Here is an 18,975-nt window from a genome sequence, read left to right as displayed (position 1 = left end):
GACGCTTAACGACTGAGCCACCCAGGCGCCCCCACGCTTTTTCTTTCTAAAAAGGAAAGGGGGGCTTGGTGTGCGAAAAGGTACTTATTAAACACTAGTAGCAAGCAAGAAAACTCAATAGAGCCAACAATCTTCATTACTGTAGCGGGTAGTGAGGTTTTCTCCTCAGCCCATTCTGTGATTCCCTGTGGCTTCAGCTGACATCTCGCTCGGTGGGGGTGACTTGCCCAATGGGGTGACCTGAGGGGTGAGAGCCCTGTGGTCCTGCTTACAGGACTTAGTCCTCCACCGCCGTTTTTGCATCTGGGTACCGCAGTTTTGGAAACGCTCCCTCAAGGGTGAAATGTTCTGTCCACAATCTTTGTATTTTTCTTTGATGACCAGGTCCATGACACTAGTCAACCCCACAACTCCCGACTTTCTCTACTGCCCTAGAGAACCTGCCCTCCCTGCTGTAAGGAGTCCAAAGTCCAAGCTCCTTAGTACAAGGTCCAGCAGTCTTGGTGGCCCGACGGGCCCCGGCACTTGCTCCTGGCTCCGTGATCTTCGACCTTGTTGGAGTGGCTGCGCCCCAGCCCCCGATGCGCGCCCCCCACCCTGGGCCCCCGAGGCAGCCCCCCGACCCCCAGCTCCCAATGCGCCCCCGGCTCCCCCACGCGGCCGGGCTGTGTCTGGCGCCAGTCTCCCCGGCATGCACTCTTGCCTCGTCCCGCCCTCGGCTCGCAGCAGTCCCCGGCGCCCGTCACCCCCCGCTCCCCGCGCCGCGCCCCCTCCGCAGCACCGCCCCGCGCCCGCTCCCGGCCAGCGCTGTGCCCAGCCCGCGGACGTGTGTGTGACCTCCCGCCAGGCTCAGGTGCTCCGTCCGGCCCGCAGCACCCGCCGGCTCAGCCGGCCGCCGCCCGAGCGGGCGGCACCCGGGTAGGGGAGGCCGCCGGAGCCTCCCCGCCGCTCTCTGCCCGCGCCCCGCACCCACCCCACAGGCTGGGGCGGGACTTCCGGTCCCGCTTGCTAACGCCTTCCGGCGCGAGGCGGAAGCCGGCTCCGGGTCCGCATCGGGGCCGGCGGGTCCCGGGCGACCGTCTCTTCAGTGGACGCGTCTCGGCGCCGCGGGACGGGGAGACAGGGTAGGGACGCGGCGGGCGGGCACCCCGCGCGGGCGGAGGGCGAGCCGGGGACCCGGGCTTGAGGGAGGCGAGCACGGTCGGGGGCCGTGGGCGCGGGTAGCCCCGAGGGCAGCCGTGAGGGGGGAAGCCGGGGTGGGGGGCGCGGGTGACCCCGGGCAGGGGATGCGTCCCAGAGGGCGGGGGCCCGGACAGGGCGGGCCGCGGGGCGGCCCAGGGGGCTGGCGGGGAGGGTCAGCCGTCGTCCGGGGGTCGCGGGAGGTCGCGGGCGAGAAGGGCGCGGGCTCAGCGGGTCGGGAAGGGGGCCGGCCGCCCGCTGCTGGACGCCGAGCTCGTGGGACCCCCCCCGCCAGGTGGTGCTGGCTCCTCGGGGCGTGTGTGTGCTCACCCCGTGCGGGTCTCCGGAGGAGAGCTCGCCTTCCCGGGGAAACGTGGACTCTCCCCCGCCCGGGGCCACTCGTGCCGTTCTCTTTGTCAGACCCGTCAGGTCACGGATGGTTTGTAGTCGCTTGCCCCCGCGGCGGGGCTGGGACCCCCACCCCCCGACTGCGCAGTGCAGGCGCCCCCGAGACCCGCGGTCGTGTTCGGTGGTGTTCCCCGAGCGGGTAGCAGTCCGGGTTGTCTTTCCGCCTCCGCCGTGCGGGGAGCTCCTGATGCCTTCACAACTGCAGCGGGACTCAGTCGGGCTCCGCCTAACAGACGACGTTTCTGCTGTTGCTTCAGGTCTCGGTTGAGCCAGAAAGCGCAACTGTACAGAAGCCTGCAGACAATTTCGACCAATTCCTAAAAATTTACTTGGGCTTTATTTCTGCTACGTTGCCATTGACAGCGTGTTAACAAATATTAATGACCCAAGATCTGTTGTTATATACACATTAAACACGTTCAGTTTTCTTTAGTGTCCAGTGAAGTGTGTGGGCTTGTTATAACATTACCGGAGCTGTCATTATTAATTTCAGTTTTTGTCTTTGTTGTATATAAGTTTTATTGGCTGCAATTAATATGTGCTTCCCAATCTACATCGTGTGGTGTTTCCCTAAGTGTAATTACAGAGACTCCTGGCTGTGAGCAGCGGGTGCACAAACTGGGCAGGGTGGCTCGGGACGCCACCACATCGCGGTTGGTGGAGGGTGATACCTGATGAGCGCTTGCTTGTTGCAGGTGTTTGCTATTTCAAGTGTTAAACGTTTTTATTTTTCAAATTACTGTATTGGTACAGGTAACTTTTGGATCTGATGTGGTCGTCTGACTTGCACTAATTAAATAAACTAGAATGTTTTATATTTATTGCTGCCTTAGTGTCTTGCTAGCTTATAAATCCCTCCCATAACCCCAGATTTATGGAGGTATAATTGACAAATACAAGTTGTATCTATTTAAGATGTACAGTGTGATAGATTATACATACACATTGTGAAATGATTGCCACAGTCAAGTGATGGCAAATCATCACCACACATACTTAACCATCTTTGTGTGTGTGTGTGTGTGTGTGTGTGTGTGTGTGTGTGTGTGTGTGTGTGGTGAGAACCGTTAGGATCTACTCTCTTCCAGATTTCAAATGACAATATTAGTAACATGTATAAACTCTTGATGGGCTTGAAAGTCTATGCTTGAGTTACATAGTTATGATTTCCTTATATTTAGGGACACAGTTGGAAAGCAGTGCTTAGGAATAAACAATGCTTTAACATGTAATTGAGCATATTGAATAATTTCTCAAATTAGAAAATGAAAAGACGCTGATCCTTATAGTTATTGAATTAACTGCTGTGTACATTTCTGTATATCTCTCTCTTAATTTAATCTCATTTCTTTAAATTAGACAATTTTTTTTTCTGATAAGGCTTGTCCTGAATTTTCCATAAAATCTTGGTTTAAAAAAATGTATTCTTGGGTGCCTGGGTGGCTCAGTTGTTAAGCGTCTGTCTTCGGCTCAGGTCATGATCCCAGGGTCCTGGGATCGAGTCCCATATCGGGCTCCCTGCTCGGCAGGAAATCTCCCTCTTCCACTCCCCCTACTTGTGTTCCTGCTCTCGTGCTCTCTCTCTCTCTCTCTCTGTCAAATAAATAAATAAAATCTTTAAAAAAAATGTATTCTTTCCCTTTTCCCTTGGCTTTTGGGAGATAAAGCACTTGAGAAAGTATGCAGATCTTTAGCGTTTAGTTTGGGTAGAGGAAGTGCTTGTTTTGGAAACACAAGAGCTCACTTTCTGTGGCAAGTTTCTAGTTATATGTCTGAATGATATATTTGAAATTTGCTCTGTGTTCTGGATAATTTTTGGAATTTTTGTTCTTTGTCCTAATTGAGTACATTTTTAAGCTTTTATAGATAAATCCTACGTGTCATTCTGTAGGATTTAGATACATTTTACACTTTAACCAATAGTGGAAATTTTTTATGAGGGTGCAGCAAATTACTAGTTATTCTTATGGATTTTTTATTTCTGTTTCTGCTATGGCAAACTATGTATCTGTGCTTTGGGAGAACTACTAAAACAGTGATAGCCCAAACCCTGTTTTTGTATACACCTATGTACGTAGTCTCTTTTCCATCATCACCTGTTTGTAATATATGAAGTAGTTTGCTATATGAGTTTTTTGGTTCTGTGCTCTCTGATTGTCAATTTTATAATTACATAGTCCAGTCTCAGTTATTTGTACCCCTAGTTAGAAAGCCATTCCCTGCCATTTGATGGAATCAGAAGAATTTGTTACTGCTGAGGAATACTGCTTCTGGACAAGGAGATTCCAAGGAGAGTGTTGGTTTTCTGCCGACCTACCACCCAGCTGCCTTGTCTGTAATGTAAGGTTGGGTGAGGCATAGTCAACCCCTTCTTTTAGTAGGACTTCTGTCCTTTTTCTTCTGCTGGGTTAGACCTTTTCTCTCAATGACTAAGGTGACCTGGCCTCGGTGTGACTCGGGGGGATCAGAGCGGCCAAAAGGGCTGCAGTCCTGTTGGTCTAGCCTCGTTCATTCTACCGAGTCTGATCCCATAAATCTTGGCAAATTTTCCACCCTCCAGACACTCAGTTATGGCTGTGAACCATTTGTTTACATTATTATTGTTTAAAAAGTAGTTTTAATACTAAATCATGATTGGTTGGACTCTAGTTAGTTTTGCCTAGAGTGAGGCATCACATTAAATTATACACAAACTTTCCTATTAAAGTGATACAATTGGAGATATTATAGAAAATACACTGATTGCCATTAGTCATTGCTCTTTTACTACTTTTCTTGGTTGGTTTGCTTTAATTTGAGATCCTAATGAAAAGAAAAACTGTCAAATAAAAGATGTGGGGGAGGCAACCTGTTGAGCTGTTGCTGTTGACCTGTTAAGAGGTGGTGATGGGAGCTGTCTCTGGTGGTTGGGAGTATCTTACCCCTGACATTGTTTAGAATTGTCAGTGCTTGGTGATAATAAAATCAGCAGAAAGACTTAGTTGGCTTTATTATTGTTTTAAAGTACCGTACAGACAATGCACTGCTTTATTACCTGCAGGGAGCAGAAAGAGAAATCCCTCCTACTTCTCCCACCTCCATGAGAATGACCTGGCAGAGGTTCTTGAAGTCAAAAGTTTATGTGGTAATTAGGAATCATGGGAAGTCTTGAGGGAAGGGTTGAAATGTGAATAAAAAAATAAATATTGAGGTTTATTTTAGCTTTGGGTTTTATTTTCAATATCTAGAAGAAAGCGTGGAGATTGATGAGAAGACCGGGCAGTATATATGAGCGAACGTGTCTTAATTAAAGTGGTGGAGGAGGTAGGGCAGACCCTAGGAAGTGATGCACTATCAAGTTCTAGACTTTGCCACAAGAGCTAAGACTATGCAGATAAGGATACAGAGTCAACACCTAATATTTTAAACCTAAGTGGTGACTCTTTCGCAGTGATTGAATAGAGTTGCAAAAATAAAAATAGTACAAGGAACCACCTGTATACCTTTTATTTGGATTCACCTATTAACATTTTACCCCATTTGCTTTATCACTTAAGAACAAGAACACTTTTTTTTTTTAGGTAATCTCTACACCCAGTGTGGAGCTCGAACTCATGACCCTGAGATCAGGAGTCACATGCTTTTCTGACCGAGCCAACCAGGTGCCCCAAGTAGAATGCTCATGTAAAATATACTTCCGAATAGAGCTGCTAACTTTCTTTTTCTTTCCTAACAGTTAATTGATTGGCTCTCACTCGGTGCTAGTGCTAGAAAGTACATTGGTAGAGAATCTGACGTGACTCACTGAAGGGTGGTGAATGTTGACCAGTCCACGACCAGTGTGCTTTCATTTCTAGACCTCGGTAGCCTCTTCCAAGGTCTTATCATCCTGACCGGGGTTATAATTCTTATGTCTGTCGCTTTGTGGCTTATACCTTTTCATTTGATCTCAAAACAACCCTGTAAATGTTCTTCCTTAGACCTACCTGATCTTGCTTACATTCATTCAAGTCTGCCTTTTTTTTTTTTTAAGGATTTATTTATTTAATTGAGAGGGAGAGAGCATGCATGGGGGAAGGAGCAGAGAGAGAGAATCTCCAAGCAGACTTCCCTGCTGAGCAAGGAGCTGCTGCCCACTTGATCTCAGGACCTGAGATTATGACTTGAGGCAAAACCAAGAGGATTTTGGCTCTATCAAACCAAGATGCTCAACCAGCTGAGCCACCTAGGTGCCTCCTCTTAATCTCTAGTCCTTGGTTATTGAAAATAGCTAAACAGCACCCTTTTTAAGGACATTTAACCTATTTTGTAATAAATACCTTGTTAACTCCTCAGGTAAGATTATTTTTATCATTTAGGATTTCTACTTAAAAATATTCTGTCTTTAGTCCATTCACAGGGCCTTATGTTGGTTGATCTTTCAAGATCCTAGGTTTTTCATACCCTTTTTATTTTGTATATTTTTAAAAGATTTTATTATTTGACAGAGAGAGACACAGTGAGAGAGGGAACACAAGCAGGGGGAGTGGCAGAGGGAGAAGCAGGCCTCCTGCTGAGCAGGGAGCTCGATGCGGGGCTCGATCCCAGGACCCTGGGATCATGACAGCTGAAGGCAGACGCTTAACAACTGAGCCACCCAGGTCCCCCTTTCATACCCTTTTTAAAAAGTGCAGAGCTTAGAAGAGTCTGACTAACGTAGAATAATGACCATTTATGTGTAAAGTATTTACAGAGTGCTTCTCTTATCTAGTCATTTGGTCCTTAGGACAGGACAGATAGTATCCCATGTCAGAGACGGAAACCATGAGCTGTATGGAATGGTTCAGTGACTTACCCCATGTCCTCTGGAACGAGGCTGTGTTGGTTTTGGGATGCAACCCCCCGGTCTTCTAACCCTAAATCCATATACCCTTGATCCCGATTCACCTGTTCTACTGCATCTCACTTTTAGATCCTATATCACATATTTTTGAATGTATTTTAAAATCCTTTTGGCGGGTGCCTGGGTGGCTCAGTTGTTAAGCGTCTGCCTTCGGCTCAGGTCATGATCCCGGGGTCCTGGCATCGGGCTCCCTGCTTGGCGGGAAGCCTGCTTCTCCCTCTCCCTCTCCCTCTCCTACTCCCCCTGCTTGTGTTCCCTCTCTCCCTGTGTCTCTCTCTGTCAAATAAATAAATAAAATCTTAAAATATAAAAAAATAAAAAAAATCCTTTTGTTTTTCTTGTTTCTTCTCCCTTTTCACCAACTGAACTTGGTGTTAGGGGAAGAAAGCGCCTACTCTACTTAATCTTTTCTTCTGCACTTAACATAGTATCACTGCAGGATTAGAGTGGACCTGTAGTAAAGTCATTTAATCCAGTCTTCTACCTAATTTGGATACTCTCATGACCCTTCCCTTCCCGAAGTTTATGGGAAGGGATTTATTTATGGCCCTTGCAGGAAAACTTAGAGTAACAAGGTGTTCACCTCTTTCTAATCAGCCTTGGTTCATTGTTGGGAGGCTCCAGGTATAAGATTATTTTTTTACTTATAACAAATCCAAATTACCTATTGTGGTTTTTATCGATTCGTTTTAGTTATATCATCCAGAGCAACATAGAAGATCTATTTTCTCTTTGCAATGTAAAATTTTGTCATATATTTAAGGATAAGTGTCTCTTCTCAGGTTAAATAATGCCGCTACCTAGATCTCTCGCCATTCTTGATCATACTATTCTGGCTGCAGTAGGTTGGCAGTATCTTGAAAATATGGCTTCCATAATTGTTCATGCTACTTTATACATCTGATCAAGGCAGAAATGGGATCATTACTTCCTATAAAGTTCTATTACTGCACATTCAATATTATTGAAGTCCAAAATTACATTAACATTTAAGAAGACATCTTGCTCTTATAGTAAGCATTTGGTAAGTCAAAGCCCCCCAAATTTTCATGGGAAATCTGTTAGTCTGGTCCTTGCACCTGTGCAACTGGTTTTTGAACTGAACTACAGGACTTTACATTTATTCCTGTTAAATTTGATCCTGCCTGGGTCTCAGAGGTCCAGCATTTCAGCCTGTAGTGATCTCTTTTGGTCTCAGTTTTCTTACGTGCTTATCCTTTTCAGCTTTGTCTTTTACATTTATAATACCTACCTCTTCAAGCTTGCGTGGAGCCAGGGCTGGCTTTGGATTGATGATAGCTACATAGCTCATGCTCCTCGTAGGGCTTACAGGCAGATTGTCTGTGGGTAATTTTATGCCAGGTTTTCTGCAGAGAAGTGTGACGAGTGATGGTTCTCTGGATCTGGTGCCCTTATGCCCTGGGAGACCCAGGAATTACTTAGAGACCATCCCAAAATTTGTGTTGGGTTTTCAGCTCCCTACCACTCACTTTTACACGCGTGTCTCTGAAGAATGGAGAAAACAAATCATTGGAATTGTGCTTCCAATGGGAGAGAGGCTGGCTTTCTCCTAGCCCTCCAGACAGAAGGCTACCACTTAAACCTCGAGGAGTTGAAACCCTGGTTTAAAGAAAGTATCTGGCACCTGCCATTTCTTATGTTTAAGATTTTGCTTGGAGTTAGCCTTTGAACTATATATGAACTCTTTATCCATACTCTAAAGACTTAAAAACTTAGGGAAATGATAATTAATGTTCTTGGAAACTAAGCTTTGCCAATGGCCTCAGTCCATTATTGTAATGGAGATATATAATTATGCATATGGATTATATGTAGATCGACATAGATTGTATGTAGAGCTTATTTTCATTTTCAGTCAATGTCAAACCTTTCAATCCCAAACTAGTAATCTCTTATATAGACACATTTTTTAAGCTTTAGTTCAAATCTTAGTTTTTTTTTTAATCTCCATATTTTTAACATTAAAATGGTTTATAGCTAAGTCTAGACTTGAGGAACGTCAATCAGTTGGTGAGATTAATTCTGTATTTACTAGGGGAGTTAGACGTGAAACAATTGAGTTTTCATTGAGTTAGGAACAAAACGGGAGAGGAGTAGTTGGAGCCCTAACCTGAGTTCAGGATATCTGGGTGCCAGAAGTAGCTGTGCCGCTAATGGGCTGTGACTGGTGGGGTGCTCGGCCTCGGAACCGTCCTGTGAAAAGTTAAGGGGTTGATCCCATCAGGGTTCTTGTTTTCCCCGGTGTTACCGGTAAGCCTCTCTCAGCTGCTGCTTCCTAATTCTTATTGTGGGAAGTCTGTTTCCTACGGTAAGAGTGGCTGGATTACATGGCCTGCAGGCCCCTTTTCAGCTCTGGTATTCCAGAGCTGTGCTGTCCAGTACCAGAGTCAGCGGTCACATGCGGCTACTTGAAAAACGCCTTTCTTCAGTCACACTAAACCTCCTGGCCAAGGCTCGCGTGCCACACGGGGTCACCACATCAGCCAGTGTGGATGGCGATATTTCTGCCTGCTCGGTGTTTGGTTGCACACTGTTCTGTCTATGCTGTTCTAGAACCTGCTCTGTGTGAAGTAGGGACAGATTTCAGGAAAATAACAATGTGGAAAGTGGACTCACTGAGGATAGAATCTTTGTGTCTGGTGGGAAAGGGCAGCTGCCTCAGGGATGACTGGGCTCTTTTGCAGACACTGTTAATCCCTGCCAGTTCCCTTCACCATCGGGTAGAAGTCATTGCTGAGACACAGACGGTGAGCTGGGGGACTGAGAGGTCCTCAGCACTAGGTTTTCACGGCCCTTTCTCGTATACTTTATCCAACAGAGGACAGGACATATGGAAACCACACCTATATTGTGAGAACTAGTGTTTATCTGTAAAAGAGCCAGTTGAAGTTGCTTTTGAACCCTTGAAATGCATTACCTTTGTTTCCAGGGTGTGGGCAAGATTGGCATCTGTGTTAGGGGAGTTTGGCCAAAAAGGTATCTTTAGACCAGTGGTTCTTAACCTGTCAGATCCAACACTCTGTTTTTATAACAAGTATTTTATAATTCCTCCTTCTGGATCCTGAAATGAATTCATAGGTATACAAACCTAATGGCAAAGAAATGAACATAATTTCTTACTATGTATTTTAGTAAAGAAAAGCACAGTGAGATAGCAGTACTGCTAGTTTGTTGGTTTTGTGCAGGAAGTACTAACTTAAAAATAACCTTCAGAGCACTTATTTAAAATACTTTAACATTTAAAAAATAATATTTTAAAGAGGTTACAAGAAACAGACATCTGTTAACCCTTATTCAGAAAAGAAAAAAAATAGCAGTCTGAGTCTTTCAGTATGTTGGTGTCTTGCGCTCCCCAAGAGACAGAGCCAGTGTGTGTGTGTGTGTGTGTGTGTGTGTGTGTGTGTGTGTGTGTGTGTGTGTGTGTGTGTGTGTGTGTGTGTATGTGTGAAAAGAGATTTATTTTAAGGAATTGGCTCATGAAGTTGTGGGGATTAGCAAGTCAGAATTCGCAGGGCAGGCTGACAGGCTGGAATGTTAGGGAGGCAGTGCTGCTGCCAGGCTGAAGGAGAGCTCTGGGAAATCTCAGTTTTTGTTCTTAAGCCGACAACTAATTAGATGAGTTGCACCCACACAGTCGAGGGTAATCTCCTTTATTTAAAGTCAGCTTCTTGTAGATATTAACCACATCTACTAAATACCTTCCCTTTGATGAATTAACTGGGTCCTGTAACCCAACCAGGTTGACCCATAAGACCAACTATCACAGTATTTAAAACATGTTTGGTATATTAAAATATTGCATTAGTGAGTACTGATTAGGATAATGTCTATATTTGAAGATCCATAGTCTGTAAGGGATTACCTGGGTCTTCATTCATGTGTCAAATACAGAATAGAAAATGGACAATTAAATCAACCTTGTCGCCTTTTGAAATGTAAAAGTTCTCTTTTTTGTGGTTTTTATATATTGGGTATTATTTTTTAAAATTTAAAGTGCCTTGAATAATTTCTTTTTAAGATTTATTTATTTATTTTGAGAGAGTGAGAATGAGAGAGAGAGAGAGAGTACATGAGAGGGGGGAGGGTTAGAGGGAGAAGCAGGCTCCTCGCTGAGCAGGGAGCCCGATGCGGGACTCGATCCCCGGACTCCAGGATCATGACCTGAGCCGAAGGCAGACGCTCAACCGACTGAGCCACCCAGGCGCCCAGTGCCTTGAATAATTTAAAAATTTTATAACTTTTTTTGTTTTCTATAAGTTAATGCTGTTGCTAGCCTTTTTTTTTTTAAAGGATTTTCACTTTTTTTTTAAAGATTTATTTATTTATTTTGAGAGACTGAGAACGAGAGAGAGAGAGAGAGAGAGAGAGAGCGCGCACATGAGAGGGGGTAGGGTCAGAGGGAGAAGCAGACTCCCCGCCAAGCAGGGAGCCCGATATGGGACTCCATCCCGGGACTCCAGGATCATGACGTGAGCCGAAGGTAGTCGCTTAACCGACTGAGCCCCCCAGGCGCCCTGTTGGTAGCCTTTTTTTTTTTTTTAATATGGTTTCTTTTTTTTTTAAAGATTTTATTTATTTATTTATTTATTTGAGAGAGAGAGAGAGAGAGAGAGCATGAGAGGGGGGAGGGTCAGAGGGAGAAGCGGACTCCCCGCTGAGCAGGGAGCCCGATGTGGGACTTGGGACTCGATCCCGGGACTCCGGGATCATGACCTGAGCGGAAGGCAGTCGCTGAACCAACTGAGCCACCCAGGCGCCCTGTTGCTAGCCTTTTTGCATAAAAAATTCTTAGAGGTGGGAATTAATTTTGCACTTACTTAGTCAAATTCTCTTCATTTGTGGTTGAGAAACCAGTCCCAGGAAAGTGGAGTGATTCGTCCAGGTAATGCAGTAAATAAAAGAACCATTATTAGAAGCCAGATCTGATTTCCAATCCAGTACCGTTCTGCTATGAGAGTGATTACAGGGAAGTGAAGCTAGTAAAGGGATTTTCTGAAGAGAGGGTGATTTTGAGTCCTTACTTAAGGGATTGAGTATGAATTGACAGTTGAGAGAATGGAGGTGATATTCAGTCCACTCGGTGCCCCTGGGGGGAGGGTGGGCAGAGAGAAGTGGGTGTGTCCCGTCGTGTGTACAGGTGGACAGCATACCCACTTAGGGCCACAGCAACGTGGGATACCCCTGGGGCCTGGGGAGATTTCACAATAAGTACAGGCTAGCCATCGGTTGATTCCCAGGGGATAGTCCAGAGGACCTCAAGTTGGGAGAATGTGTGGTTCGGAAGAAGTGGCTGAGAGACCTTTCTTTTGTGAGGAGGTTAGTAGAGAAACAAGGAGCTGTTGGAACCCAAGTGCTCTCTGAGCAGCACAGGGCTGGAGTTTGGGAATCCCCCAAGAGGGAATTGTAAGGATTCCCTGGGGCATAGAGAAAACATCGTAGGATGTAAATGGGTCCTTTAGAAGGTTTCAGGGCTTCAGGCATCATGGAGATCATGGAGTTTACTTCCTTACCTGCAAAATACGGGTATTAATACCCACTGCTCGGAGTAGCTGGAGTAGAAGAGATAATGTATGCGATGTGCTCATTAGCATAATGCCTGGCTCGTAGTACTCAAAAATGATAGCATCTATATCCTGTATCCTGGCAGCTGGCTGAGGGTCTTACCAGAAGCTATCACTAGAGTGAGATCCTTTTTCTTTCTCCCCTTCTCTTACGCTTACTCACTCTAGCTACTTTATGCCAGCCTACAGCTGTTCACCATGGTTTCTTAATTCAGGTTTAGTATTTCCAGGCATACACAGTACTTCTGCAGCTCTGTGGTCAACAGGCCTGGTCTTTCTGAATAAACTATGCTCTTTTTGGGGGGGGGGTTGTATTTCAATTGCATATTTCATCTCATCAGATTGAAACGATGTACTTAACTATGGCATTATTTCCAATTGATTCTATTACTTTTTTTTTTGCACTTTGGACTATTAACTAGGAAGATACAGTTGGAAAGGGGAGTGAAGGTACAGGATTTTGAAGCTACTTCTCCCTTTCCTCTTCAAAGGGTTATTTCCTTCAGGTTTTGAGTAAAAAAAAAAATGAAATATTTCAGTGGATGCCAGCTTGAAAGAGAACTGACTTAAAAAGACATTTTTCTCTGATAATTGCATCTTAAGATATAAAAGCACATATGGATGTAGACTCCGCAGTAGTCAAATAACAGATTTTTTCAGTGTATGGGATCCAATTTGAGATGACTAGATGTGAGGCATAGAGTATCTGCCCCAGTTTGATAGTGTGATTATTTCTGAACCAGGCTCGGAGCCGTTTCCCTGATGTTCAGAACAGAGTAACCTGGAGGGTTTCGTGTCATTCTAAGGAGCCCTGCTGGTACTCGAACATCTGTTGAGTAGGGTTCTCTCTGGAACCCTTAGGGCTGGACGAGAGCGTCTCTGCACAGGTCTGTATGCTGGGTTTAAATTTAAATTGAGAAATTTGTACATTTCTACATTTCCAAGCAAAAGGAGTTCAGAAAACCTTGAAAGAAGCCTTCAGGGCAAAGAAGTAAGTGTGAGTGTTTCTTTCTTTCTTTCTTTTTTTTTTTAAGACTTTATTTATTTGAGAGAGAATGAGAGATAGAGAGCACGAGAGGGAAGAGGGTCAGAGGGAGAAGCAGACTCCCTGCCGAGCAGGGAGCCCGATGTGGGACTCGATCCTGGGACTCCAGGATCACGACCTGAGCCGAAGGCAGTTGCTTAACCAACTGAGCCACCCAGGTGCCCCAGTGTGAGTGTTTCTTTTGAGTGTTCTCTGACTGCTTAAAAAAAAAAGATGCAATTAAATGAACATTAATCTTTGAATGATTTCTCTGTAGTTTGATCATAAGGTAGAACAGGTTTGTATTTGCAGACCCCAGCGTTTCATTTTACTTGGTATCCTGTTTCATAGTCTTAGAGTTGATAAATATTGGTGATCTGCAGTAGCCTTTGATTTTCAGGGAAATAGGCTGGGCATTATTGCCCCTAAAAAGCCAGAGGAAGGGGGGGGTCTGTTGACTATTAGCGTTTGTTCTCTGGCCGCCCCTGCACCCTCTCCTGCAGTCTCTCCCTTCCCCTGCTCTGTGGTGTCCTCCGTTAGGTAATGGTGCTAAAATCACCCATTTCTCTCTCTTTTGTACCTTAACCTCTCCACCCAGTGAAATCTCCCATTTCCCTCATAACTGATAGCTAATCCATAATTATTTGATTATGTCAATTCAAAGGAAGGTGTGGATGACCGATAGACCTACTCCTAAGATACATTATTTAAATTGTATATGTCTTTTAAAGTGAAATTCATAAAACCAAACAAAAACCTGTCAGTCCAAAGTGTTAGTACATGGTTTAATATATAGAGATTGCTTGTTTACCTGGTCTCTTCAGACTTCCATTTTTTGGACTCCCAGTTTCTAAGAACATATTTCTTCCCTAGAGGGATTGAGAAGAGGAGACATGATAATGGGGAGAGGCAGGACCTTTCTCAACCTGACAGATCGCTATAGCCGCTTTATGACATTTTCCTTCTTCAGGTCCTTCCTCTGTGATCTCACTACATTCTTTTTGTTTTCTTGGTTTTTTTTTTTTTTTTTTTAGTTGCAGAGTAAGTTGATTTATTTATTTTTTAAAAAGATTTTATTTATTTATTTGACAGAGAGAGACACAGCAAGAGAGGGAACACAAGCAGGGGGAGGAGGAGAGGGAGAAGCAGGCTTCCCATGGAGCAGGGAGCCCGATGCGGGGCTCGATCCCAGGACCCTGGGATCATGACCTGAGCCGAAGGCAAATGCTTAACGACTGAGCCACCCAGGTGCCCCTGTTTTCTTGTTTAAATACTCTTCTTAGGAAATATAACTCACTTCTTAATTGCAGGTTCCGATCTTCCACCTTGCCATAAGTTAAGTGCTCCTAATTTATGGCATCAAGTTACAGGTTCTCCTGTGAAGCTTATGATTTCACTTTGTCTTTTTAGAAGTGATAATAAGTTCTGTTGATATGATGACTTTTTTCCACCAAAGAGTACAAGTCACCACTAAATGTGTTCCTCTTGTTGAAAATGTCTCTAATATTAAACACTGGCTTCTATTTATTGACCAGGCACTGCCCTGGGCATTTAAAAGACATTGTATTCAGCCCTCGCAACAGCCTTATTTAAGGTAGATACTTATATTTCCTTTTTATAGGTGAGGAAAACAAAGTTTGGAGAGTTTAAGTAATTTGTCTAAATTTATAACACTTATAAATGGTGGAACTAATTCTAAAGTCTGTGTGCTTTTGATTGTACACTGTTTTCCTCTGTGTTTTAAGAGAGCCTTAAATTGGGCGCCTACCCTCAGGTACTTTCTAGAGGGTATGAGCAGCATGGTGATTCTAGAATTCTTTTTAATATCCACGCACTCACAGTAGTGTTTGTGATTCATCTGTTTCACTTTAAACGTCTATGAAATGCAATCAGGGTCTTTCAAGGATGGTACCATAATGTAGCTTCTAGCAAGAAGTAGTAAATGCTTACAAAATATTTGCTGCTCGCATAAAAACAATGACACAAAGAGAGGTGGCAGTTAACATAGAGGGCTGTTCAGAGAAGAATGCATTTCTTTTGGAATGTGAAGCAGGAACTTTCTCATATTACAGAGGCTGCAGGGCAGGGCTGGAATCCAAGCTTTGACGAACATTGCCCAAACTCTTTTTTGTTTTTCTGCTTTACAACCACAACTTATTGCCAGCTGAAAAGGATAACTGGAAGTAATGATGAATGCATTTCCATTTGCTGCAAAGAGAATTTTAGACACTTTCGTTCTTTTTAAACCGAGATAAAAAGGCTGCTTTGAAATGAAGAGTAAGTTAGTGGCTACTGAGTAAGTGGTTATTAGAGTCCTGCTCCAGGAGTTGGCTCAGGTGATATTGATGATGGTAGCTGCCAGTTCACAGTTAGGTCTCAAATAGTTACTGCCCCGGGGGGGTGGTGTAAGAATTCAGTCTTTCTCAAGAGTCTTTTCTTTTCATCCCTGAATTGTAGGTTTTGGATATAGGTGTTACTATCCCTGAGACTGCTTAGGTGGCTGTCAAGGTCAAATGCAAACCAGACTTTTAGAATTATCTGCTGTGGGTGCTTGTCCCCATGGAACACGAGAGAACTCAGCTGTTGGTGAATAGCCTCCTGTTCAGCTGCTCAGGCTGTGAGGTGGGCATCTTGAATTGCTGTGGTCACAGAATAGTTGGCAGTTCTTGATTCTTTTTGACGTTATTATGTTTTTTTATGGTTGCCTCTCAAGATCACTGCAGCAGTGTATTATAGAAAAATTTCATTAGGCCCTTAATCCTGTAACCTGATTATTAGTAATCAGATCTCTGCTCTCAAGTGAGATTAGTGGCCACTGTTATGCCTTAATAATTTTTAATGATTTAATTTGTGGCTGTTTGGCATTGGATGGGTTATTGTGTTTGCTGAATGCTGTATGATGGGCATTAGGATTATCCACTATCAGGGAGTAACTAAAATATAATTTATTTAGCCACTGCTTAAGGTGCTTTTTGACACTTCTGGTAGTGTGGTATTATAAAATAATATTAGAAACAGGATGATAATTCCATGGCTAGCTCACAATTATCGAATATTTACCGTGTGTCAATTATTGTGCTAAGGACTTTTACATCTGTCATAATCTAATTTAATCCTTACTGCAGTCCTATTAAGCGCTGTCACGCCAGCCTCTCAGTTGGAGACTGAACTATGTGGAAGCTAAATAGCTTGCCTGTGTTATACCGTCATCGGGGCTGGGATCTGAATCTGGGCATCCTGACCTCAGGGCCACAGCCCTTAACTACTCCCCTGGACAGCTAGCCTTCTGTTTTATACATCATCCAGCTCTGTGTAAGCTTTCTACTCCTGGAAGTCCACCAGGTCCTATCAGAGTCTGTGTATACATACAGGATTTTCCATTTCTAGTCAAATAGAACTTTCATCTTTAGTTTTAGTGGCTGCCGGTTGGTTTCTTGAAAAACAGTTTCAGCTTTTAGCATTTTTATTTTTATTATTATTATTTTTTAAGATTTTATTTATTTGACAGAGAATCAGCGAGAGCAGGAACACAAGCAGGGGGAGTGGGAGAGGGAGAAGCAGGCTTCCCGCCGAGCTGGGAGCCCGATGTGGGGCTTGATCCCAGGACCCTGGGATCATGACCTGAGCCGAAGGCAGACGCTTAACGGCTGAGCCACCCAGGCGCCCCAGCTTTTAGCATTTTTATTCCAGGTAAGAGGACTGTGTTACCTTGCTGACTATTTGACATACTGCTTTAAAGTTGGTAGCCAAACCTTTGTACTGGGAGAAACAAAAAGTTAAAGCATTCATACTGTATTTTGGGTTATATTGTAGTTTGGGGGGGCAGATTTGTCATTTGAAGTTTATCTTAGGTATGGAAATTAATTTCTGTTCTCTAAAATGTACAGATGGGGAAGGTCTGGAAGCGTCCTGTGTAGAAGAGAAAAAAAATCCACTCCGAATATAAAATTTGCCATGGACAGTTTATTTTATTTTATTATTTTTTAAAGATTTTATTTATTTATTTGAGAGGGAGAGAATGAGAGATAGAGAGCACGAGGGGGAAGAGGGTCAGAGGGAGAAGCAGAGACTCCCTGCTGAGCAGGGAGCCCAATGCGGGACTCGATCCTGGGACTCCAGGATCATGACCTGAGCTGAAGGCAGTCGCTTAACCAACTGAGCCACCCAGGCGCCCTGCCATGGACAGTTTAAAGCGGGGATGGGGTGAGGGCACGGATAATCCATATGTGAGTTGTCGAACTAAGGGTTTTTCACATTATTTTGTCCTTAGAGTCAACCTTTATAACACTCTCATTGGGAAACACTTGACTTACTAAGCTTTTACTGAACATTCTGATTTTTGGAGCACAGTTTCTAAATTCACAAAATAATCTTTATACAACAAGATGTTATTGTATTTTGGGATTATATGCTTAATTCTGAATTTTGACAAATTTTAATTAACTGAAATGAGTTACACATCTTTGAGGTAACAATTTTTTTTAAAGACTTCATTTATTTGAGAGAGAGCATGAGCTGGGGGAGGGGTCAGGAGAATCAGACTCCCCGCTGAGCAGGGAGCCTGATGCCCGACTCAATCCCAGGACCCTGAGCTGAAGGCAGACACTTAACCGCCTGAGCCACCCAGGTGCCCAAGATCAGTTTCTTCCTGATACAAACTATTTTTATTAGTATTGTAGGTTCTGGGACTTGATCTCTCTCTCTCTTTTTTTTTTAAGATTTTATTTATTTGGAAGAGAGCGTGTGTGTGCGAGAGAGAGAGAGAGAGAGAGAGAGAGAGAGAGAGCGCGCACGTGCACAAGCAGGGGGAACAGCAGAAGCAGAGGGAGTAGACGACTCCCTGCTGAGCAGGGAGCCCAACGTGGGACTCAATCCCAGGACCCTGGAATCATGACCTGAGCCAAAGGCAGACGCTTAACTGACTGAGTCACCCAGGCGTCCCGGAACTTGCTCTTTTAACCCCAGAAATAACACAATGTTTAGATTTACCCAGATGCATTTATCTTTTTTTTTTTTCCTTCTGACCATTCTTTTGCACATATGGATGGGAAGATGAATTGTTTTTATCTCCCCTTTAGGGCTTTCTGTGGGAGGGACTGTGCTCTGGCTCTGCACTTTGCATAGGCACCCCAGTTTTGCCTCCTGTTATCCTGTTTCCTATAGCTTCTCCTCTCCCCACTTTAAGTTCTAGCCACTAGGACTGTGCACATGAACCTAGGGCATTCTGGTTTCAGAACTAACTCACCTCTAGATTTGTGCTTTCTTACCATTTCTGCCTTAGAACATTTCTCTTGCTTTATAGCTGGCTCTGCCATACATTAAAAAATACTTTTAAAATATATAATACAGCATTTTTAGGGGATCTCCAGCCATCGGGTTTACATTGCCAAAGAAGTCCACATTGTTGTGCTTGATTGAAGTGTTTTGCATTGAACCTGGGGATTGGGGGAGGACTTACATACCCATTCTTACTAACTGGCAAACCTCTTTCATTGAGAGTCCTAAGAAATAACTTGTTTGAAAGAGAATGATGGGGTTCAGGACATGCTACTCCAAAATATGGCACTTTGGCATGTTGAATATTTTAAGCTGAAGGAATTTGAGAAATGGCAGGTGTAGGAAGGACTTTCTGGCCTTTCCCTGAAGCAGGTCATAAGACCCACACATGAGAGGTGGCCTCGCTAAACTCAGAGGAAAGGCTCATCCTTATCTCTGAGGATGGAGTGATGCCAAGAGGAATTTGAATGAATAGTCCTTGCTAAGTTTCCCCATTTTACTACTTCTTTATCTCATCACATTTTTCCATGACTCTGTTCCTCATCATACCTAGTATAAAAACATTTCTCTGGTCTTAATTTCCTTCTGAAGGCTCCTCTGTGACATAAAATTTTTGTTAAATAAGTTAGTATGCTTTTCTCTTG

General features: G+C 44.0%; 1 protein-coding gene across 14 annotated transcripts in view; it reads left to right on the top strand.

The window, feature by feature from the left end:
• The first annotated feature begins 630 nt into the window (after positions 1 to 630).
• The window catches only part of DISP1 (dispatched RND transporter family member 1), a 176,046-nt gene continuing 157,701 nt past the window's right edge, over positions 631 to 18,975 (top strand). For 8 of the 14 annotated variants that reach the window (XM_027611184.2, XM_027611179.2, XM_027611171.2 and 5 more), the window contains exon 1: positions 631 to 1,124. The gene's annotated coding sequence lies outside the window, so the exon portion shown is untranslated. The remainder of the gene's footprint in view (positions 1,125 to 18,975) is intronic. The other 6 variants (XM_035722174.1, XM_027611186.2, XM_027611189.2 and 3 more) reach the window with 4 other exon arrangements.

This window comes from Zalophus californianus, chromosome 10 (genome assembly GCF_009762305.2).
Source record: "Zalophus californianus isolate mZalCal1 chromosome 10, mZalCal1.pri.v2, whole genome shotgun sequence".
In the NCBI taxonomy this organism is placed as follows: domain Eukaryota; kingdom Metazoa; phylum Chordata; class Mammalia; order Carnivora; family Otariidae; genus Zalophus; species Zalophus californianus.
The sequence above is the reverse complement of the archived record's forward strand: the minus strand, read 5'-3'. Positions and strand labels throughout refer to the sequence as shown.